We start from the raw sequence: 25479 nt of genomic DNA on the forward strand, positions 1-25479 counted from the left end.
CAGAAGCTGGCGATGAAAACACCCTATTGCATTGATGCCAACCAGATGCAAGGATGACGTACCATATGCTAGTGATGGCAAGAAGCTATCAGGCATTTTGCCAATCAAGGACAGTGTTCCTCTCTAGGTGGAAATTCATAGAAAACTCATTAAATGGCTTGGGTGGCTATCAAAAGCATATGAAAAGCAAGGCATACCACAGTATCCAAGAACTGTCACCAGGTGTCAGTGGCTTCACTTGAGTCCACTGATGCCCACTAGAAGCCAGAAATACCCATGAGACCATAGGGGTGCCCATCAGAAGTAAGGAATTGCATCTCTACGCCAGAGATGGCCATGAAATGTCAGAGAATGTTAGTAAGTACCAAGGATGCTACCTTATGCCATCTTATGCGAGCATGAAAACCAGATGATTGGGAATATTGCCTCATGACAGAGATTGTCATTGTATACCTTCGATACAGACCATATTCTGGGAAAGACAGATATATGTCGTAATCCCAGGGCTGCCTACCATATCCCGGATACGTACAAGGAGCTATAAAAGCACATGTATAGGCAGACACAAACATCCACACATACAGAGACAGATATACACAAGGAAAGAAATAGATCACATGTAAAAATAAAGAGGATCCTTTGATCTCATCTATTTACCTCGGTGTTGATGAGTATCACTGGTACCTTTACTGGGCTTTACCTTCAGCTCCAACTTCCCAGCACTGTCTGACCATGGTCCTGGTGGAGCAGTTATAAAAAGGTCTATAGTGAGGGCACGCAAGGGTGCAGAATGCGGTGGCTGCTGCACACTCCTCACTCTTCCATCAGGTACCTGTCACCTCACCTCAAAGATTGAGTCTTTGTTCAACTCTTTCAAAGATAAGGGTGTGGGCATATAAGGTTCATTCTGATACAGGTACTGGCAAAGCCACAGTTTATAACAATGGACCCTGACCCAGGTCACACATTTACGCACAGCACATGTTAGTTTGGGGCAATATGGGGATGTCCCACACTAAAATGTATCCTGTGTATGTGTTCAGGTATGTGTATGTGTGTGTGTGTGTGGGGGGGGGGGTGTATGTGTGTGTGTGTGTGTGTGTGTGTGTGTATGTGTGTGTAACTGTTCATGAGTGCATGTATTGGTGTGCGATTCATACTCCAACAAATACTGAAATGCGCGTGTGATGGGTGTGCAGAGCACAGGTGGCATGCAGCATGCAATGATAACAAAGTTGGCTAGTCTTTTTTCTAAAAACCCCTCTGTCTCACACACCTACCCAACCACCCAATAAAGCAGATATTGGACATTATGAAATTCTCATACAAAGAGTCTCCTACTTTTATTGCTATGTATTTTCAGTCTATGGTATTGAATGGTGGATCAGCGCTATGGCTGAAAGCATGGTTTTGTGTACAGTTTGCACTTCTAATTCACAGACTGCAAATTTCAAACCATATAAAAGTCAATCTTTTCTGGAGGTATATTCTAATTGTTAATATACACCTTAATCATTCAGGCAATTCTCTGGTGCCACTGTGTAGCGATAAAACAAGTTACTTCATTACAATACCAGAGAGTTCCTATCCCCACTGGGGCAAGTATGTCAATTTAACTTCTCTGTGAAAATGCAATGTACTGCGTGCATCCAATGGAATAATCCAGTTTGATTGGGCCCCCTCTTACGTTCTGTGGGGCCCTCATCTTTAGGGGAGAGGAGTTGACCTAACGGCTAGTGTGGTCGACGTCAAATCTGGGGAACTGTGTTCATGTTTCAGCAATGACGCTGCACATCCTGTGATTCTGGGCAAATCACTTAATCTCCCCAATCTTAACAAAAGTGAATTTGTCCTCATGTAACACAACTGTGATACCATGCGGAGTCATGGTATCTGCGGACAAAAAAATGCGTTGTTATGGTATGCGGAGTGTTTTCATGCGGAGAAATGTCATATATTCAGCACCAGTTGCGGAGTATTTGCGGAGAGAAAGTATGCGTGGTAAAAGTATTCATTATGAAAAATTCGTAGTGAAGGTTGTTTACCACTGGTGCTATGTAAGGTACTCTGATACCCCATGTCGGATCAATTCGCGCAATATAAAACTGTAAAAAAAAATATCAACAAAAAAAAATCTTTCACTTATACTGGTCACCCTCACAGATTTTCAAAAACCTCGTGCTGAGTGGTGTCCATTGAAAGTCCTTTCTCTGTACCACAGGGGCTGCTGGGCCTTCATAATACTCCTGGATGAGGCAGCAGTTGTCCTCAAGGCCAGAAATACATAGCCTCATTAAATACCAATCCCTCAAAATATGCATGGGCATAACATTTACAGACCTTTTCTTAGCTATGGTCAATGAATATGGTTTTAAATGCAGACAAAGCACTCTCCAGTCTCTGAGATGAATTCATTCATCCCTTCCATGATGTTTTTTGTTTGTTGGCGTAAATGCCCTAAGTGCAACAGGTATTCCCTGGGGTTTGTGCTCACTGTGAACAAGACTCAAGACATATTTTGCTGAAAAGGCCTAAGTAGGCCTCAACCAGCCTGGAGTTCGATATATTCTTGTCTGTAGGGGACCTGGCCAGGCAAACCGAGCTGGGCCGTTCCTATGCGAGGAGGACCAAGACTGATTTGCATATGCTGGTTTCCATCTAGGATGACATAGTGGGTGAAAGGTAATGATCTGGAATGTGGCCCAGACTGAGTACCATTGGTGGAGATTAATTCAATTTTTCTTTCCTGCAGCAGACAAATCTAATGACACAGGCAAAACCTTTTGAATGGCAGCAAAACAACCTCCCTTCCCCATCTTCGGTAGAAATCGAATTGACCATCCATTGACAACTCGTCAGATTCTATCAAGATGTGTTGCTTAGGTAAAAGAAATAAACGAGAGAAATACATAAACTGTGCACCAAAAAGGAGATATTTACTTTTGGTGCATCATCAGAAGAATAATAAGTAATATCCCCAGTATATTCATAAGTCAAGCAAGTGGGAAAAAAACAAGTACAGCAGTCAATGCTTTGACCAAGCTCTGGCAAAGCCTTGGCTCCTTAGTTAGGTGCAATCCAGACCTCATTTTGATGCTGTATTTTCTCTTTAATCTAAGCATTCTTCTTTACTAGGTTAGGTTGAATAAGACTGATATCATATGGTTGCTCCCCCTCGAGGGTGGCCTGGTAGGCAAAAAACAATGGACTGGAATGTGGCCCCAGCAATTGCTTCTGGCTGGGACATTTTCAGCGCCGTTCTACTAATCACCTTTTATTGTTTGAAGACTTTTTCTGAGAGTCTGCACTACACTTCCCCTAAAATCAGGATAGATGAGGTTGAACACTAAGGCCCTAATTTTGAGTCTGGCAGTTCGAGGACTGCCAGATTTACGGGACGTGGCAGTGGTGGTACAGCCACTGCCGCAACGGCGGTCCAACCACCCCATTGCGTGTTGGGTGGACGGACTGCCGCCAACATCAGGGTACCGCCGTTCACTGGAGGTGGTGTGGTGGTCAGGAGGCCAGAATATGCTTGGGGGGGACCGCCGCCGTCTGACAAGCCTATTACGAGTTTCCTCTCTGCCAGGGTTTACATGGAGGTTCTTACTTATTTTTTATTTTATTTTTATTTTATATGCTTCTATAGCGCATGAATAGACCCCCGAAGGGGTATCTCCGCGCTTTGCCTTACAGAGGGAAACTAGTATTGTGCCAGGTCATTCAAGAAAAGTTGCTGGGAGATGAAGGGGGGTTTAAATACTGTTAAAGAGGTATGTTTTGAGGGATTTGCGGAAGGACAGGTGGTTAGTTATTTGTTTTAGTGTGAGGGGAAGGGAGTTCCAGAGAACTGGCCCAGCATACGCCAGAGCACGTCCTCCTTGTCGGCATTTCTTTATTTTGGGGACCTGTAATAGTTGCAGGTTACTAGAGCGCAGTGAGCGGCCTGGGGCATAGGGTAAAAAAGCTTTTGCAAGGTATTTTGGGCCATTTCCTGACAGACATTTGTGGATTATGCAAAGAGTTTTGAACTGGGTGCGTTGCCGCACAGGCAGCCAGTGAAGTTCCGCCAGAAGTGGGCAGGAGGGGGTCCTGGATGGTACATTGAGGACTAGCCTCGCTGCCGTGTTTTGGACTACTTGCAGTTTCTTTAGCTGGCCTTCATTGGTGGATAAAAGAAGGCCATTGCAGTAGTCCAATCTACTAATTACTAGCGCCTGAACTAGAGTTTTTCTGTGGTTGTCAGTGAGATAGGGAAAAACTCTTCGCAGCAGTCCAATGGCCCTGAAGCACGTGCCGGCAACCTGGTTGACATGGTCTTTAAATGTCAGGGTTTGATCAAATAATACACCCAGGTTTTTCACAGTCTGCTTTGAGATGGGGACTGGACCCAGTTCTGAAGGCCACCACTCATCAGACCATTCTGACGCTGCAGCCCCAAACAGTAACACCTCAGTTTTAGCCACATTGCATTGAAGGCAGTTCTCAGTCATCCACCTTGAGACCGCCCTCATGCCATCTGCGAAGGATTTTTTCAGGGCAGGTGTTAAGGTTTTAAAGGGGAATAGAAGTTGGGTGTCGTCGGCGTAGGACACCGGGGTGAACCCAAAGGACCTCACTATGTCAGCCAGGGGGGCCACATACACATTGAACAGTGTGGGGCTTAGGCATGAGCCCTGTGGCACTCCCCTGGTGAGCTCCCTAGAGGTGGATTTATGGGAGCCCATCCTGACTTCCTGAGAGCGGCCAGTAAGAAAGCTCTCCATCCAGGACAGAGCTGTTCCTCCCAGTCCCACGTCCCTCAGACGGCCGAGAAGCACTTCGTGAGACACCGTATCGAAGGCAGCGGATAAGTCCAACAGCACCAGAATCATAGACCCCCCGCCGTCCAGTGACATCCTGATGTTGTTGGTCACTGCTAGTAGGGCTGATTCGGTGCTGTGGTTTGGCCTGAACCCAGATTGTGAAGGGTCCAGGCCTTCTGCTGCCTCGATGAAGTTAGATACGTGGGTGTTCACGTGCTTCTCTGTCATCTTACCGATGTAAGGTAGGAGGGAGATGGGCCGGAGGTTAGAAAGATCTGTCCAGGGGGAGGCCGTTTTTTTCCTAATTGGGTTCACCACCGCAATCTTCCATTCCCTTGGAACCTGTCCTTCGGCTAGTGAGATATTCATGACAGCTTGAATAGAGGGTCCAAGGAGGGAGATCAGAGGGGCCGCCATTTTGGCGGGGAGGTGGTCATTGGGGGAGCCTGATTTTATATGGTTAATAAGCAGTGGAAGGTCTTGATCTCTGACTGATGGAATGGTGAGTAGAGAGTTCTCATTTTGTGAAGGAGATTTTTTATAGTGGAGAGTGGTAGAGCCTACACCCCTAAACGCCACTATTTTGTTGTATATGAGATTGATTTTTTCCTCAAAGTACGTGGATATCTCATCACACAATTCTTGTGAGGCGTCTTCGGGGCTCTCACTTGCTATGGGTTTCACAAAGCTCTGTAGTATTTTAAACAGTTCACATGAGCAATTACCTGCCTGTGCCAGCTGTAGAGAGATGTTGTTTTTCCTTGCTTTCTTTATGTTTTTATAATAGCAGGATTGGGCTTCTAGAAAAATTTCCTTTTGCTCTACGTTTTTTGATGATCTCCAGGCTTTTTCTAATCGCCTGCATTTCTGTTTTTCTTTCCTGAGGTCAGGAGTATACCATTTTTCCTGCTTGGAAGGGGGATACTGTTTGTGTGATTTCAGAGGGGCCAGAGTGTCAATTGCATGCTTAAGTGAGTTATTTAATTTCTCCAGAGCTGTCTCTGCGGAGTCAGCATCTGTAAAAGTGGGTTGTAGCCAGTTTTCGCGCCAGTTTTCCACGGATATTTTATGCCATTGGCGACGGAGAATTGGCGGGGGCGGTGTCCTATAAGGCCGTTTAGTCTGTCTTGTGACCTGGAATTCAACTAGATAGTGGTCTGTCCAGCAGACTTCTTTGGCAGGGGAACATCCAATATTGGTAGAGTTAGTAAATATGGAGTCCAAAGTATGGCCTCCTGAGTGCGTTGCTCCTCTATTTATTGCCACTAATCCAAGAGTGGACAGGTCTGCCGTGAGCTGAACTGTTTCGGAGAGTAGAGGGTTGTCCATATGTATGTTAAAGTCCCCGAGGAGAAAAAAGTCCTCCTTGGCTTTAATGTGTGGGGCTACCAGCTCCAGGAGGGACAAAGAGAAGGCAGGGTTGGGGGCTGGTGGGCGATACACCAAGGCGCCTCTCCAGGAAGTATTTCCTAGAAGGCTGATTTTGAAGGCCAGGAATTCCAGGAGGGGGCAGCACTTTTGTTCTAGGATTGTGACCTTATATCTATCTTTGAATATTATGGCTAATCCTCCGCCAGTTTTAATCGGCCGATCAGCGTGTATAATCTTGTAGCCTGAGGGGACCCCGAACGTAATTGCTGTTACCGTGTGGGGCTTCAACCATGTTTCGGTGAAGAAACATATGTCAGGCTGCTTAGTAGAGATAAGGTCCCAGATCTGTAGTTGATGCTTTGGAAGGGATCGTACGTTTAAAAGAAGACATGTATAACTCGTGGGAGAGGTATGTTTTGAGATATTAGTGCTTTTAAAATGCTTAATCTCCACTGATTGAAACCTACATTGAAGACACGAGAAACTGCCCTCGAGCTGTTGACTAGGAAGCCGAGCAGTGCAGTTCACAGTTGTTTGAAGCCGCCGAAGGGTTTCAGAGGAGTAGACTATGTGTCTCATACCTGTGGTGGTAGAATCCATAGTGAGTAGTTGTAGTGCCCCTATGCCACGTACTGTCGCGGACGGGCGCAGACGGGCAGGTCTTTGGCTGGTCTTCGGCGATGCTGCGCGCGATCGCTGCGCGCGTCTAGGGGGCGATGGCTAAATAGGCCCTCAAGCAGCATCCACTAGAGCGCTGACCGCTCTGTGAGTGTCCCCGCAGGAAGTCACTGGCTCTCCCTGCCCCGCCCTCCGCGCAACGGTACTGGCTACCGCGTCGGACCGGGGCGGGCAGGGGTGATGACGAGCACAGGCTTCTAAGTTTACATTAAGTGTTCCCTCCCCCTTGTAATCAGGGTGGGAGTGAAGATAAAAATCGCACCAGGCAACAGGTTTAGGCGGTAATGCAATGCGTGTGATTTTCAATAAGTAAGTGTTGTTTTAAAATTCATAACACAAGCTAAAACATCGTTTGTAATTTCAACAATGATTTTAAAAAGATTATGCAGGCTAAGTCACAGTTCTTACATGCATCAGTACTTGGAATGGAGCAAGGCACTTTCGTGTTTCCTACAGCAAGCATTTAAACCCTGGAGGAGGGGAAACAAAGGGGGGCCCTACAGGGCCCCCTTGGCCTTCTACGCTTGTAGATGCACACGGGGGCATAACATGTGCCGACCCTATGTGCATTCACAACAGTTCCTGCACAGCATGGACTGTCGTGACCATGCCTTTCAGGAACCTTGTGAGATGTTATTACTATTATTATTATTATTGTTATTATTAAGGAATTTGTAGAGTGCACAGCTACCCCCAACAGGGGTGTCCCGGCACTGAGGCAGATGATATATGACAGGCGCGATTAATTAAACCTAGATGCTGTGAAAAAACAGATTTTCAGGGCACGCCGAAAAGTAAGTTCTGACTCCGATGAGTGGATGAGAGTGGCAGGGCATTCCAGAGTTGAGAGGTTCTAACCGCTGAGGCTCTGCCACCCGTCCTGGCCTTACGAAAGCGAGGGATAGCAAGGAGACACTGATGGTTAGATCTCAGGGTCCGGTCGTGATGGTAGTGCTGGAGTGTAGCTCTCAGATACGCCTGGCCTAGTCCCCAGAATGCTCTGAATGCCAGGTTAAGGGCCTTGAATTCAATGCGCTTTATCACAGGTAACCAGTGAACATTTCTCAGGTGGGGGGTAATCGAGTGGCGGAAAGGTATTTTACAGATCAATCTGGCAGCAGCATTTTGTATTATCTGCAGACGCCGAGTCAGATAGGGGGAACACCCAGATAAAGACTGTTGGCGTAGTCCAGGTGGGATATCATTAGAGCATGGACTACTGTTCGATGGCACTCCAGGGGAAGGAAGTGGAGGAATTTCCACAACGTGCGAAGCTTTCCAAAGCATGAGGAGGAGACTTGCCTGATTTGGGTTTCACAGGAGAGTTATTGTCGAATCTGAAAACGAGATTTGTCACCGAGTCAACAGGCTCAGGAGGAGGATTCATCTCCCGTGGCCACCAAAGCACGGGGGGAGGTGATTTTCAGTTAAAGAAAAGTACCTCGGTTTTGTCCAAGTTAAGCTTGAGACAGGTCAGTGACATCCAGGCAGAGATGTTACTTAGGCAGTTTCTAAAATTAAAGATGTTCCCATTGCAGTGTCTTTTTCAAAGGCACTGCCACATTTGAATGAGACACCACCCTGGGACTGGCCCACCGCCAACCCGCCAGACGACTGTAAATTCGTAATCTGGCGCAGCGGTGTGGGGGTGCAGCAGGGGTGCAGTGGTGGTGTACCACCCGCACCACAGAAACTCATAGTCGGGCCCTAAGAGTTAACTATGGGACCTCAAGGACTAGGAAAAAAATTCTTCAACTTCCTTATTTATTTATTTATTTTTTAAACTCTGTTTATTAGTGTTTTTACATCAAGAAACATACAGAACAGAACAAAAGGACGATACAGTGGCTAGGTCATACAATCAATAATACAGCATCCAACATAGGCATGTGTCACAATATATCAGAATACAATGGCTTACAGCTAGCAATGGCGGAGCGATTTAGGAGGGAGTCAGTGCATCAAATGAGGGCAAGTCAGTAATGTCCATATATAGCAATTAATTTGCATGTCATTGCACAATGTAGGAGAAAGGAGGGGGAGTGTATTTGTGCCATGGAAGCAGGGGAGTCGTGGGAGGCAAATGGTCGGAGGGGGAAAGGAAGGGCACTCCATCTCATACCATCACAGAGCAGTGTCAAAAGACCCATCCATGCACAGTCCCAATGAACATGTGGAAATTTTATACTGGGGCCCTATCATCATCTCGGACATCGCACCCCTCCGAGCCATCATTACAAGCTGCCTGGGCTCGTAAATATCCCACCAGGGGTTCCCAAATATCTCTCAGCCTGCTAGATAGTGGGAGTAATTCAGAGAATACTGAGTGTTGTTCCTGGCTATACGTCATATCAGCATGCCATTCCTTGATCTTCGGGGCCCTGCCACGACCCCACCTACATGCCACGCGCCGCTTCGCTAGGAGGAGTGCAAGATCTACGAATTTCCTGCATGCCTTAGGGATATGGGGTGTGTGTCCCAACAGCATTAGTAACGGGTCTGGGGTTATGGACGCTCCTAGCATGAGTTCTAGTGCGCTGTGTATTTGCTGCCAGTAGGACTGTACAGGGGGGCACTCTCAAGCAAGATGTAAAAAGCCTGCGTGCTCTGCACGGCAGCTTTCGCAACGATCATTGTCAGACAAGTGAAATCTGTGTTTTTTCATAGGAGTGTAGTATAGGCGTTGTAAGAATTTGTAGTGAATTATCTTGAGCCTGCAGCTGGCAGATATACGGGCCGTGAGGGTGCAGCAATACAGCCACTGGTCATCTGTGATGTCTACGGCAAGTTCAGTGGACCAATGTGTTCTCGCCGAGGCCTCCGGCACCGGGCCACATGTCCTGACGTGGCGGTGCATGCCCGACACCAGGTGGGAGCCATCCTGTGAGCACAGCAGAAAGTGTAGCGGGGGTGTGGATCCAGGCTCCTCGGGGAAGTTAGGAAGGATATTCCGCATCCCTTGGCGTAGTCGCAAATAATAAAATACCTCTAGCGGGGTGCGGTCGTGCATCAGAAAAAATGCGTCCGCTGTTTTAAAGCGGCCCGCAGTAAAGAGATCGCCCCAACAATTGATGTGTAGAGTCCCGCAGAGCATTCGAAAACCACGCTCCTGCAGGAGTTCAAGCCTTGGGTGATACACCAGTGGCAATCGAGGGGAGTACAACAGGCTACATTCCAGTTTTTTAGCCAGACGGCTCCATGCATCAATGGTGCACGTGACAGAGGTATATGGTGTCGTGATGGCCGAAGTTGGACAATGAAGGAGGCCATTGAGGGGTAGGGGGTTGGCAATCCAATCTTCCACCGCTAACTGAGGCATGAAGGGAGTGGGGACCAGCCAGTGATAGGCATAGTGCGCCTGCGCACAAAGGTAGTAGACCTCAAAATCGGGAAGGTCAAATCCTCCTTTATCGTATGGCTGTATCAGCATAGCCCACTTCAGCCTCGGGCTTTTACCACTCCAGAACAGGCGACAGAATTCAGACTTCAATGTTTTAAAGAAGTAGGCGCCCGGATGGTAGGGGATATTAAGGAAGAGGTAAAGGAAGCGTGGGAGCACTACCATTTTTATGAGTGACGCCCTACCTGCCATGGAAATGGGGAGGGATATCCATCGGTCCACCAATGTGGTGAGCTTAGTGATGGCGACGCCATAGTTGGAGCGAATCGTCTCGTCTCTGTCACGCGAAATCCGGATACCCAGGTATCTAAGATCAGTTCGACACCACTCTAGAGGGTAGTCCAAGGGGAAGTCTGGAACTGCGTCCGTGAGCGGGAAAAAGAGGGACTTCGCCCAGTTAATTTGCACTCCTGACATTCTGCCAAAGATAACAAACTCTCTAAGCAGGGGGTTCAGGTTACGCATCGGGTCTTTGACAAACAAGGTCATATCGTCCGCGTATAATGATACATCAATCTGGCGCTGGAGACAGCGAATTGCGCCTTCCCGATGGAGCTGTCGGAGCCGACAGGCAAGGGGTTCGACGGCAATCGTGAAGAGGAGAGGGGACAACGGACATCCCTGCCGGGTGCCTCTGGAGATGGAGAGTGATGTGGAGAGGCGACCATTGATCAGCACTCTTGCCGTTGGCTGTGTGTATAGCAAGTTGACCCAGGAAATGAATAGGGCAGGGAAGCCCATACGATCAAATTCAGGACAGTGAACAAGTACGGCCATTCGACGGAGTCGAAGGCCTTGGTGGCGTCTAGAAAGGCCGCTGCGACAGGGATGTCAGGGTGGATTGTGTGAAGTAAGGAGAACAGAGTCCGTAGGTTATGGGAAGTGGACCTGCCCGGGACGAAGCCAGATTGGTCGGGTAAAACTATCCGGGTCATAAGAAGAGATAGTCTGATGGAGAGCACTTTGGCCAAGATTTTGACATCGCAATTCAGGAGCGAGAGTGGCCGGTAGGAGTCACGGGATTCGGGGTTTTTGTTAGGTTTCAATAATGAAGTGATGACGACCTCGCGCATGGAGCAGGGGAGGATGCCATCAGCTAAGGATTCCTCGAAAACCTCACGAAGGGGCCATAGTATTCACATAGGTCTTATAGAATTCGTCAGGGAGGCCGTCCAGACCGGGCGCCTTCCCATTTTGGAGTGACGTGATAGCGTCCCTGATTTATTCCACCTCGAAGGGGGCGGCTAGAAAAGTCCTATCAACATCGCTAAGCCAACACAGTGCTATATCACCTAGGAAATCGTCATACTGGACATCTGCTGTTGTGGCTGTGGTGTAAAGTGCACGGTAATGGGTGACAAAAGAGGCGAGTAGGTCATCGGAGTCTCTAATAGTGTGTCCCTGATCAGTGACCACCTCAATAATCGTGTTGTTGGTGTGTGGTGTTCGTGTCAGCACGGCTAGTGCCTTGCCAGGCCTATCCCCCTCGCAGTATTTCCTCGCTTGCCAATGCTTGCCTCTAAACCTAGCTTCTCTATTCGCTTCCTCTTCATATTGTGTGAGTTTGTCTCTAAAGTCAGCATGTGCATCAGTGCCATCTCCCTCTACCATTCGTGCCTCCAAGGCCTTTAACTCACCATCAAGTGTCCGGGGTGTGCGTTGTATATCGCGTAAGACCCCGAAGCTCTTAGACATGCAAAAGCCTCTGATCGTGACCTTAAACGCCTCCCAAATGTGCTCAACAGAGTCGACGGACCCTTTGTTTCTGGGGAAAAAAGCGTCTATCTCTTCGCCAAGTTTTGAGCGGAACACCACATCCAGCAAGGCTGTCGGTTGTAACCGCCAGTGTGGTCTAGGAGTATCCCACCCAGGCACCCTAAGAGTAAGAAGGACCGGGCTATGGTAGGAGTACGTCCTCGGGAGGTGGACTACATGTCACTTCTGCAACTATCTCCCTAGACAAGAAAAAGTAGTCGAGGCGTGCCCATGTTCCAGTCAGTGAGGTGAAGTGTGTACCCTCCATGAGGGAGGGATGTAGGTGTCGCCAGGTGTCTACCAGATTTCCCTCAGAAATCACCCCCTCCAACGCTTCCCTGGATCTAGGTTTGTAGTGTGTTGCTCTGTCCGCTCTGTCCCATCGGGGCACCAGTGCTATATTGAAGTCTCCCCCCAAGATGGTATGCCGGGAACCTACGTCTAAGATTTTACCCCAAAGTGTGGTAAAGAAGAGGGGCATATCTAAATTGGGCGCATAACAGTTCACTAGAGTGATGGTGTCACGACCTAGTCATCCCCATAATAATACGAAGCGGCCTTCCGTGTCCGCAAACTGTCCACACACCTGAAAAGGAACTGAGCGTTTGATTAGGATAACAACTCCCCTCGCATATGTGGAGTAAGAGGAGAGTGCACGGACAGTAGCCCATTTGCAGCCAAAAGTAGAGCGCGCTTGTGCCGACACATGCGTTTCCTGCAACATGGCGATTTGAACCTTGTGGCGATCCAAGTATGCAACAACATTTCAACATTTTTTAGCATTATTGAGTCCGCGTATGTTCCAAGATAAACATTTCAATTGTGCATCAGATCCTACTCCTGCCATAACAAAGAATAAGTCATAATCATGTGACATACCAATATGGGTACAAAAAAAGCAGCAATGCTGAAGTAATTCAAAGCAATACAAGTATCAGTTAGCCAGTCGTTGTCCTCATTGAACCAACCTCCCTCCCCAACGGAACCCAAACCCCCTCCCACTAATGCATCCCAATCATGCCAGCAGCCACACATCCCAATACCCCCCGCCTCCCTCCTTCCCAGAACTCCCACAACTTGTGTCCATGAGTGGGGTACACCCGTAGGGGAAACATCATCGAGGGCGCACAGCCACTGCTCCCCCCGATAGCCTCTCACACTATACCTCCCTCGGTATAGGCCAGGGCGGGGAGAATGTTCCCTGCAGTATCTTACCACCATAGGAGTCAGTCAGTCTCACAGTGCAAAAGACGCGGAACCAATCGCCGAACAGGCATCAGTGAGGCAAGTGCAGCAGGACAGCACCAGGCAAGGACTGCCCCAGGAGGGCACTGCGTATCAATTATCATCTGCATTCAATGGCGGATCAGCCTCGGGGTCTACATTGTCGTCCCGTCTGCCCCTCTGTGCTCTGCGTAGTGTTTTAAGGTAGTCTTCAACCTTTTGTGGGTCGGTGAAAAAACGCTGTTGGCCCTGGTGCGTCACCCGTAGCTTTGCCGGGTACAACAAGGCGTAGTCCACCTGGGCCTCTCGTAATTTCTTTTTGACAGCCAGGAATTTGCATCGTTCTTCATGCACGAGGGGAGTGAAATCAGGATAAAGGGAGAACGTAACACCGTTGTATTGCAGGGCCTGTTTGGTCCGGGCAGCTCTCAAGGCGACATCTCGGTCGCGATAATTCAGTAAGCGAGCGATGATTGGTCTAGGCGGCATCCCGGGCTTCGGAACTGGGGCCAGAGATCGGTGCGCCCTCTCAGCAATAAACTGTGGTGAGAAGGCATCCTCCCCTACCGATGCTCGGAGGATTTTCTCCACATACAGCTCCATCTTGCCAGTGTCTGTGGATTCCGGAACGCCCGTGACGCGGATGTTGTTGCGTCTGCTTCGAGCTTCCAGTCCTCGTTCTTGGCTGCGATTACCCGAAGGATATTGTCCATGCGAGCGAGTTGGGTGGAATGAGTGGCAGTGAGGTCATCGTTGTCCGATATTCGTTGCTCTGTCGCAGTGATCCGTTCCTCATGCTGATCCACTTTGTGCACCAGGGCGTCCATTCTAGAGGACATCCTGTCCACTTTTTCCACCACTGTGGCAAACCCCTGGCGCATTTCTTGGAACAAGCGGTGCATGTCCAGTTCAGCCGACGGGGAGGGTGCAGAAGCATGATCAGTGCCACTAGCTCCTGGCTCGGCAGGGCCCGGTTTCAACCCCTTCTTGGCGCCCTCGAAGTTGATTTTTGTTTGGCGGTTCTCTGGGCGCACCATCGTGGTTTTGCGCTTCCCTGGGGTAGCCGCCGCGAGTTGCGTCGAAGCAGTGGGGGATCGCCGGCCGGCCAGTGGAGATATCAAGACGTCCACAAACTTGTCCCAAAGGAAGGAGCAACAACAGCAGTACACAGAGTGCCCTGGGAGGAGAGGTATATTCGACAAAGCGGCAGGTCCGGCGAGCAGAAAGAGGAGTCCGGACAAGGTAGTGCCGAGTGGGTCCCAGGTGCAGATGTGCACTCTGAACAAATATATAGAGATTGTTCCCAGGGGCCCGGAGGTAGGAAGTGCCACACTGTACCAGCACCCTCAGGGCAGTTGCGGTCGCGTTGCCAGTATTTCAACACCCTTGTGCCTCTCCGGTGCTGCAAGCCATTTCGCGCCCTGGTGACAGCTCAGCGGTGTCAGGCTGATAGATCCGCAGTCCACCCCTGCTGTGGTCGAATTGGGGTAAAGTAGGTTTGGTGCTCCGCTTGGGGGGGGGCAGACCGTCTATTCGCTACAACGTGTCACCAGCGTGTCTGCAATCACCCCACCACAATGCTTCCAGGTCGCCAGGTCGACCTCCTAGCACCAGATACGTGGCTTCCCCCTCTCTGTCCCTTGTGCCAGTTCGTTCAGGCGGCTATGCCTTTGCCGACATCGGGGGGGAGTGCATTCACTTCTCACTGCGCCCAGTACCTGAAGTTGGGAGTCCAGCGCCTTCCGCAGCAGTAGCACCAATTCGTGCCGTCCCCGGCACGATTCGGCTTGAGCTCCGCCACTGCAGTCACCCGCCGGTAGGCAGCCTCCGGTGATCTCTCGGCGCGGTTCTCCGTTCCCCGAGGCAGGAATCGGCGGCCCAAGGCCCCGTGTGGGAGACAGCAGGGTTCCGCAGCCGGGTCTCCGTTCTGGGCCTTCCTCCTCGTGGCGCGCACCGGACTTGCGTGTCTGACCGCGTCCAAGCTCCTCGTCTCAGCAGCTCCAGGGGCAACGCCGATGAAACTCTCGGGCCGCTATCTCGCCTCAGGTGTCCACCAGTGGCTTGAAAATTTAACCGAGTGCAGTTGAGACTACTCGGCAGCGATTCCGTTATGTTGGGCAGAGTTATCTCATCAGGTGAAAAGGATTTATACAGGATCAAGGCTGCAGGGAACGGGAGCTACGCTATCAGGCAGCCATTCCATTTGCGCGCCCTCTAGCGCCCCCCCTACAACTTCCTTAGGAATGATTTCACTTTGTGGTGTCGAAAGAGATTCTTTAGTCCACCTTATGGAATACTCTCCATGTCTTCTTCATGTCTGATTGAGATATTTCTTATTTTCCCAGTCGAGCGGAGACTGCTATCTGACTTCAGTGACTGTGGAAAACATTATGTAACACAAAAACATGATGAACAGAATGCTGAACATTGTCAAACACTCACCACCCATTACAGATCTGGCTTAAATCCATTGTTGTTTTACTCACCATGCCACCCCAGCTTGGACTCAGTCATATGTAAATCAGTCTTGACCCTGCACCCCATGGGAACAGTCCAGCCCGAACGTTCAGGCCAGGTCCTCCCTGGACCAGAAAACAAGCATCCTGGGACCAGTTTTGGTGTATCACCCCTCATCAACCAGGCTGGCTTGAATCCAGTGGCATAGTGAGCACGGGACCCACGTGTGGGCATACACTTCCCACTTAAGGCCACTTTAGCAACACAAAAAGATGATGGATGGAATGCTGAACATTGTCAAACATTCACCCTCAGTCACAGATCTGCGTTATATTCATCATTTTTTTTGTTCACCATGCCACCCCAGCCATATGTAAATCAGTCTTGACCCTGCTCCCCATGGGAACAGTCCAGTCCGAACTACAAGGCCAAGTCCTCCTTGGACTGGAAAATAAGCATCCTGAGACTGGTTTCGGGGTATCACCCCTGATTAGCCAGGCTAACTTCACTCCAGTGGCAGAGTAAGCATGAGACCCACGTCCATCATTTGTAATTTTTGCATTTGTTGCCCTATGTGGGACGGGTATGCCCAGAGATGGATCCCAGTCTCACCATGCCACTGGAGTCAAGCTATCCTGTCTGATGAGGGGTGACACCTCGAAATCGGTACTAGGATGCTTGTTTCCGTTCCGGGGAGGAACTGATCTGGCAGTTTTGGCAGGACTGTTCCCATGGTGAGCAGGGTAAAGACAGATTTGCTTATAGCTGGGTCCAAAGTGGAATGACGTGGTGGTCAACAAAATGATGGATTTAGGCCCAGAGCTCTGTACTAGGGGTGAGTGTTGGACGTTGTTCAGCATTCTGTCCATTATTTGCTCTTTTTGCAGAAAACATTATGTAACAATCCTTGAAAAACTCCTTAACACCATCGATGCGGTGCATTTTCCCGCTGTGCGCTGGAAAATTCAAAAAACCGCGGTTCATGACGAGCTCAGCTCGTCATGAGTGTACAAGAGGTGTACTTCATGACGAGCTGAGCTCGTCATGAGCGTCGAAGGGGTTAAAAAACATATCCCTCATGAAGTTAAAGGAAGACAGAATTCACAATTGGCACATTTAAGTGGTTGAGCCTAACATCCTTTGAACCAAAGGCGATGCTCAGGATCAATCTTCTTCAGAATTATCGCACTTAAAAGGTATGAAAATAGAGAGGGGTATCTCACGTGGTCTCTTGTGATGTAGCTCACCTTTTGAAAAAGGAGAGGCACCCACTCATCCATCCCCAATAACCCATGCAGTGTTGTGTATGTTTACTGACTGACTGATACAATTAATTCAGGCAGTATAAGAGAAATACTGAACATAACACCCAGAGGTCTCTTGTGTGCCCTTGAGCAGGATTACTGACAGAGTATCGGAAACTAAAATATTATGTGGACAGAATATCGTGTCAAAAATATTGAGGACCAAAATATCAAGATGGTAAGTGCAAATAGGTGAGTGAAGATTTACTATTTTTAAGCCCACATCTACGTACCTTGAAGATATAAACATCATCACAGTACAATTATGTGGAATTATATATAGCAAAACGTCACTTACCTATGGAAACTTCCCTTCACAATATTTTTACCCTCAATAATCTTAACACAAAATTTTGTCCCACGATATATTTGATTCCGATCTTCTGTCTAAATACCCTTGAGTATGCTCAAACTTTACCTTGACTGGGACTTACCCACACCCAAGGCACAATGGTGTCTAGTGGGTCACAGAGAAAGAGACTCAGTGAAAACTGAGGTACATACAAACAAGCAGAAAGATGTGTTTGCCGACCTCTTCAGAAGATGGCATTGTATCCATGTGATGGCTTTCAATCTGTGGGCCACCTCTATTCCAGAGAATAGCATGTGAATATCCAGTAAGAAATAAGTATTGTTTATACCAAGAGATGACTTGCTCAATTCAACAAACTTACTATAATTAATATTAAAACTGCAAGACGGGACATTGGCGCGTACTGAAACATTATTTTTACTGTCACTCCGGCATTAATAAGCAAAACAATAAATCAGTGTCAATGACAAACGTGAATTGTCACATTCAGTTTTAGGGGTGTGGGCATGTATTTGTAACCCACCCGAATCCACTGCTGGAGAACGCTAGAGAATGCATGGAATGTACCTTTCAGATTCACCTCTGAATATATAACCAAGTGCGTCTGCCCTCTTGGTGGTAATCGCAGACTCCTGGGTCAGGGTGGCACGAGGACATGCGCTGTGGCTCACTCACCCTCTGCCCCAGTATAAGGACCTCTGTTTACGGGCATAAAGCACACGGCTGGATGGGAGCTTGGGGCTGTTCACGAGAGGGTGGCTACAATGGTACTTTTACATTCACTTTACTTTCTCTTTGCTCTTTGGCCCACTATGTAGTCCTTTTGTGGAGCGCTGCAAGCACACCAGGTACTTTTATTGGTGGTATGCTGGTCGGTAGCTTTCTGTTCACTAGCATGATCTCCTTCGAGCTCCCTCAGTTGACTCTCACTCCCAAGCTCTCAGGTGGGCTCTCTTTGCGCCCTCTTGCAAGTGTCCCTGCACCCTTCCTGCCCGATCCCACAAGGGATCCAACCATCAGCCAACCACGAGCTCTCACGGCTTTGCTTCACGGCCACTGCTTTCCTTGGCGGCAGGAATTCCTGAAGGCTAAGAATAGCCCCTCACCTCCCCATTCACAACCTTTTATTACCGTGTGTCAATCATTCCACACATTCTTATTCCATCACGCCTGCTATTACCTCATGCTTCCCGATGATTTAAGTGCTTTCTACACGCGGCATCCGTAGCCTAAAAAATTAATCATTCACCTCTGATTTATAGCATTAAATTCCATTCACTCAGACTCGAGTTAATATTCCTAAAGGTCGTGCTTACATCTCTACTTCTTCCTGCAGAGGCATTAATTGCAGACAAACATTCAACTAGGCTCCTTTCAATAGTGTTTAGGGTGATTTGCTGCGCCGCCCCTACAATCCTTCATCTGCTGCAATGTCACTGGAAGTAAAAAGAAAAAATATAATGCACGATGCAGTGCAGCCTATTGCACTTGAAGTGGGGTACTTACAATTGCTGGGACTGAATGGGTAAGTGGTAGTTTCACCAGTCCAGTGTGGTGTGAGTGAAAACAGGCCCGTGTCATACAGAGATCACTTTCCACTACTAATCATGCTCCCCTCAAAATACGAACGTGTGCCCTGTTTATAATGATGCATCCTCTAGTTAACTAGGCACCATACTACACCATCGAAAGATGAATTCAAAAATGAGAAAATAATGTGAAATCCATCATTAACAAAAGAAGAGCATTTATTGCTGGGCAAAGTGCTTATGAAGCAGCACAAACATAATTCAAACACTTCAATTATACAGTCATTGACATGGTCAAAGGTTAGTCAGCGGGACATACTCCATATACTCCCCACACCATCTGTCACTAACTCGTGGAGACTCCTCTCCTACAATAATCTTCCAAATTTTAAACTACAGAAATAGCGCATTGCTCCGCCTACCTTGTATCCCCACTCCTTCTTGGTACACATTTTAGCTGTGATCTGTGTAGAACTCTATCTGCACACTATATTACTTGGGATGCCATTTACCTTATGTCATTTTTCGATTTTCTCTGTACAATTTATATTCAATAAAGAGGGGTGAAACAAAGGTTAGTCAGAAAAAGAATCCCTTTTACAAAAGCAGTTTCGGAATAAGTCAGTCCATGAGGTAGCTCGACTGACTATCTCGCCCACCAGTTTTTTAGGTTGAACTTACTAGTTGCAGTCTGGTTGTAAAAGACCTCTTGTGGGCTTACCTTGAACATACAGGGACTTACAGCTCCCCATTGCATACCATCGGTTGGCTTTACTGTCAGTCTCATTTGCTTGCTTCTTATTTAATGGCTTTCCATGCCCCAGCATGTACATCCTGAGTGTGTCCCTCCATTGGAGCATAGCTTATTTGCCATCTCTCTAACTACCTGGCTTCTATCCTTCCACTGCTTACTTTTAAGGAATTACTTTTTTTCTATTTACCTAGGCACTCCATGAGAGTCCATGTGTTTTCCAGTTCTCTGCCTTAAGTACTTCTCTTCCCATGCCAAATACCCGTCACCACACTACCTTTTGCTGCCTTCCTAATGCTACAAGCTCTCTTTCAAGTGCGGTATAAAATACAAGTACACCGCCACTCTAAAGTGATACCCCTTCTCATGTATAACCTTTATAAGTAGACTTTATCCGATTGTATCAATATATCACTGGCAACAAACAGAGATAGATTTATGCAAAAAACTTTCCTTTTGATTTAAACAGATATGATAAAAGCATCACAATTTTAGTCAAGACCACGAAGACCCCTTTTCAAAAGAACATATACATATAAATGGGGAAACTATTTCTCAAGAATGTTCAAAGCTATACAGTCTTGATCAAGATGCGCGTGAACAGCCGACACGTGTTTCGTCACATTCAGTGACTTCCTCAAGGCTGTGAAAACAATAACATGGTTTCATATATACTATTCATCTTTATATATGGAATAACCTAATTTTTAAAAGGATCGCTTCCACCGTAGATCTTACAGAAAGTCTTAACACAAAAAGTGAGCGAGTCAGGAACAAGAAAGAAGTACTTCAAAATCAAGAAACTTAATTCCAAAGCATGAGCCAAAATGTGCCAACAAATGTCAAAGCGTGAAAGAAAAGAAAAGAAAAGAAAAGAAGAACATGTACCCACTGACTAATTGTGCAACAAATCCAATGTGAACATTCCATGATGAACAGTGTGATACTCAACCCTAGTGAAAAAAATCTTGGGTCACTAACCTCTCTAAGCAAGATTGTTTTTATGTGACAAGCCAGTACATTCATGGAGTGGTCGTGGTAGTTCTTATAAGTTTAAACATGTAAAGACAAACAATTCACCACAAAACAATTCTGATTATATTCAACAAAGAAAAGGATTTTTAATTTCATAAGTGATACATTCCTTGAATGCTCTTATGATTCAAATCATCAGTATTACTCCATGTATCAACTTTGATGTAATTCTAGTGCATATAATATTTACAGTGCTCACAGTGTGATAGAGAGAAGGAAGGTATTTGAGGTCATGGAGGTGAGTAGATGAGTGAGGGACAGGGTAAAGGTATAGTGACATTGGCGCAATTGCAATCACATACAATAAAACCTTCACAGCCTAGTATTGGTCCATAGTTCCCCTATATCCATAACACATAGGTACATGTTAATTGGCCTGTTCAGTTCCTATGAGTTTGGGGATGTATGGTAGTCTACATTTCGACCCCTGTTGAAGAGAGAGTGGTTGTTCCTCGGAGTGGGTTCTTCATCAGGACGCGGTTGTGTACGGAGCACTTGTGGTAGGATGAGACAATCAATAGATGATCCTAGTAAGCACTCAATGGCTCCTAAAGATTTTGCTGAACAACAATAGTATGTGGTAGTCAATCTCCCGATGGGCGTTGCAAGTAGTCAACGGGACAGGGTCTCGCTCGTGTAGATGCTGGGACTTCAGGACCGTGAGAAAAAGAGAACAATTCGTTAAAAAAAGGAAACTATCTACATAAAAGAGTGGTAAGTGTATTTATTCTACTTGCCACAGTCAAACGCCTAGGGGGGATCCTCCTAGGTGATGGAGACTGCCTAAAGTAGTGTGTGTCCTGGCCTCGTCTGGTGCAGCGGTTAGTGGGACACTCAAACAGTAGTGTCACTGTTCCTAGCCGGAACCGATCGAAAGGCCTACCCCTACCGCTGCTTCTGTTAAATATTGGACGGATTTGTTAGCATGAGCTGAAAGCCATTTTGTATTTCTGGCAGCCATTTTGTTTGCCATGTGCTCTGTCCTACCTTTCTGTTAACTGCTTTTGAAGTCTGCCAAGAGACAAATTATATTTAGCATCTTCCACCTTCGCACATGCCCAGAAGGGCCTACCTAGTAGAATGCACCTGCTTCTCTAGTATAACTGTCAGGCTATTTTTGCTGCTGTATGGAGAAGTAACTCTCCTCCCACTTTGTTGAGCAAGCAGATCTTGTATGCCCATCTTAGTCATTTACATGCTTACATGAGCCAGGACTGCCCCTTGCATTTATGCTTACTATGTAACCCTAAGCATATATAAAGCCCCAGTTTTCAGTACTCCTTTGACTGCCTCATTCAGTTGCTAAGGCTTCTGTGTGACGTAGCCTGACTCATTTGAGGTAAATAAAGATGTACTTTTATATTTCAGCTTCTGTGCCAATTTCTTCTTTGTTGGTTTTAAAGGACCAAGTATCAGTGGGACCCCTGTTTCAGGTTTCAATGTTCTTCAAATGGCGCCTAACGTGGGGCTCATCAGAGAAGTGGCTATCTGAGGGAGTGATCTTGTCAGGAGACAGAAATCTACTGTGGAGGACAGGACAGGACTCTACTAAGGAGGTACTCTGTGCACGGAGATTCTGGGGATTCTTTGTCTCTGCAGCCCGGTATATTTCTGGTCTTCTTGATTTTGATCCTCCACATGATGTCACCCCTGACTGAGAACGTTTTTGGTGTGAGTATTAAAAAAAAAAAGAGACTGTTAGGTCATTCAGAACTTGGCAGTTAGAATTTGGACAACCATTTGTTTGGTAAGAGTCGTTCTGCGGCTCTTACTGTTGGTTTTGATGCCTTGGATTGGTAAGGTAGTTTAGTAACGCTTACTGTGGCTTTGGAATTTAGAAATTTGTGTTGGCCAACTTTGGATTTGTATGGGTTAGATATGCAAATTGCAATTTGTGTAGGCAGGTAATGAGGAGATTTTTCTCTGTCTGATTTTGTTTGAACGGTGCAACGTACGAAGAGTACTTTAAGCACTACTTTGGGTATAATATTTGCACATTCTGCAATATTTTTGGCATGCCTGATTCAAGCACACATCGAATAATGTGTTGCTTTTTGGAGGTACCATAGTGACATGTGAATTAAATTAGCCGGCTCCCTAGAGAGAATTGCTAGATAGGTTTAGGTATAAAAACATATTTCTTCCTTGGTGATTCTGTATCCCCAGGGAATTAAAATATGGATCCTTTTTCTGCGAAATTTTATGAATGGAGATCTGCAGAGCGATTTTTTGGTGTTCTGCCAGCCAAAGCTAGTGAATTGAGAGTATTTTGGCATCTTAAAAACAAGACAGTCTGTTGGGCTGTTTTTTTTTGCAGTCTTTTGGAATACTATTGAGAAGCGTTTCTTGTAAATATGACTTACAACTAGCATTTACAAATGGTTTGGTTAAAGTACAGTCTGTGGGCTGTCCTTTGTTTCTGTCTTAAGCGTTGATCTGTGGGTTAAATGTGTGTTTAAATGTCTATGTGGTTCGTGGTTTTACATTGCAACTTCTGTAAGTAAATAGCGATTGCGATATTTATGAAATAATGGCTATTGAGCAAGCTGTATTATGTGTCCTGAGTGTTTGAACCCTTCTGTATTTGTCTAAAATGAGCTCAATGCATGTGTTTGTGGTTTTTCTTGTTGTCTTCAGTCTGTTATGCAAAATGTCATTTGATTAATATTAAATAAAAATTAAATAAACATCCAGAAATGAACCATATGATATGCTAAAATAAATAAAATGTTACTATTTAAATTATAGAGTAAGCAACTATGCACATGTACAAACTGCTAATGCTTAAAAGATAAAATTAGAATTCAGATTCAATAGGAATAAAAAAAGGGCCTCAAAAACGAAATTGTGTTTTTTGCAATAAAAAACATACAGCATTTTCCTTAGATACATTGTATTAGATATTAACAGGCAAACACTTCATCTGAAGTACATTTTTGCCTAACTAAAACGCATATTATAGAACACACATTGAAATGCCTCAGTTTTAAATAGACAGTCACTGTGCTTCCATTTCAACACTAAGAAAAGCTTTCCTCAGCTGTGTTTTTACTGCCGCTAAGCAAGCAGCTGTTGTTTTTGTAGGCCACGGAGAGACAGGAATGTTCACTCAGCCAGGATTTTGTCCATTAAACACGGGTAAAAACCTGCATGTCAGACAGCTGTTTTAAAAAAAGTTAAAAAAATCAGGTTCATTATTTTGTATAGCAAGAAAACATTTCAAGTGAGGATTTCCTTTCTTAAAGCCGTTTTTATAAGCACATTCTTGGTTCTGATGTTAAATAATTGTCCTTTTAAAAAAAAAGTGGCGCAAAAATGTTTCATGTTTCAAGTTAGGCTTCTGTGCTTAGGCTTATGAATGAATGTATCTAAATATGATAGGCAAGGGATGCAGCTTGCTTTTTCTATGTGGAATTATCAAAAATGATTGGTTTAATAATTTTTTTTTTTTATTAATTATGAAAAATTATTAAAAATAAGTGCTTTTAAATTCGTTTTTAAATATTTATAAAGCTTAATACTCATACTGTGATCTCCTAGCATTAAAATTAAATTTAAGTTGTGTTGTACCGCATAATGAGGACATTTGCATGTGAAATATCACTCTGCGCAGGCGTAAAAAACTCATTTTTATGAATGTATATATGATTATTTTCAATTTCTAACTCCTGGGCTATGTAATGAACATTCTGATAATGCATATTATGCAAAGAAATTATAGAATATTCAATTTTAAGTGCCCCAAATATCAAAGTCGAAATTGGGTAAAAAGCACTATTTAAACAGCATTTTATTTCATTTAGAGAAGCTTTTAAAGTGACTTAGGCTTCAGTAAATGCATACATTTAGGTATAAAACAAATAGCTGACCTTTATATTGCTGCAAAACTATACTGTACCCTGCTTATAATTGAAAATATGTAAAAAACCAGCAGAAGTTATTCTTTTAACTACAAACAGAGGGATAAGTGCTTTCCAGCTTTCTGTCTCTAGGCGAATTGGGACAGTCGCATGGATGACCTTGAATACAAAAAAGGACAGCTGGGAAGAGTTAAATGTCAGCTCTATATTTAGAAGCATGGCATGGCTCCCAGAGCAAAGTTTTCTTTGATATTTTGGTTTGGGTATTCATATTTTTTAGCCCTCTCAGAATGTGCTATGTACCTCCTATAACTTTGTTTATGCCCAGTTGCTACAAATAGGGGTTGATAGTGTTGACAGAAGTGAAACCTGTTTCAGGTTTCCTACTGTCAAAATGGGGGAAGGAGGCTATCTCCTCTACAAATTAAGGCTAGGTAATATGTATGTTGCTCTCTCCTTTTCTCAATTTTTTATTAGCCTGTCTAAACTGTCTGTGAAATAGCAATGAGACATTTAATTGGCTATTCAGTAATACTGTTTTAAACATTGTTAGCATTAATAAAATGAATAAATATATAGGTTTTATTACTGCCCTCCCTGTTTGATGAAATTATGACAGGATCAGATCTAGATTGTTGTTCTCTTATTTTGATCTTTATGGGGAATTAGATGTGGGTAGTTTTGTTCTACAAGTCTTAGGTGATAACACCATTATTGTAGTTTTGCAAGGGCATTGCTAGTTTTTATTAGCTCTTCTGTGTAAATAAACTGACAGTCCTTATTAGAGCTGATGTTGTATAGTTTGGATCATGAAAAGTACAACGCAGGGAAGATGCCCATGTGATCCTTAGCAAAAATGTTTTGAAGAAAATGTTGTTTTATAAATAAGAGCCCCTGTGAAATTAGCAGTTTTAGATTTTCCTGTTGCTCCTATAACATGAGAGCATGGTTCTAAGCGTACAATGTAAATATAGCCCACAAATCTGTCACACCTATC

The sequence above is a fragment of the Lissotriton helveticus genome, chromosome 1_1 (genome assembly GCF_964261635.1).
Source record: "Lissotriton helveticus chromosome 1_1, aLisHel1.1, whole genome shotgun sequence".
Lineage (NCBI taxonomy): Eukaryota > Metazoa > Chordata > Amphibia > Caudata > Salamandridae > Lissotriton > Lissotriton helveticus.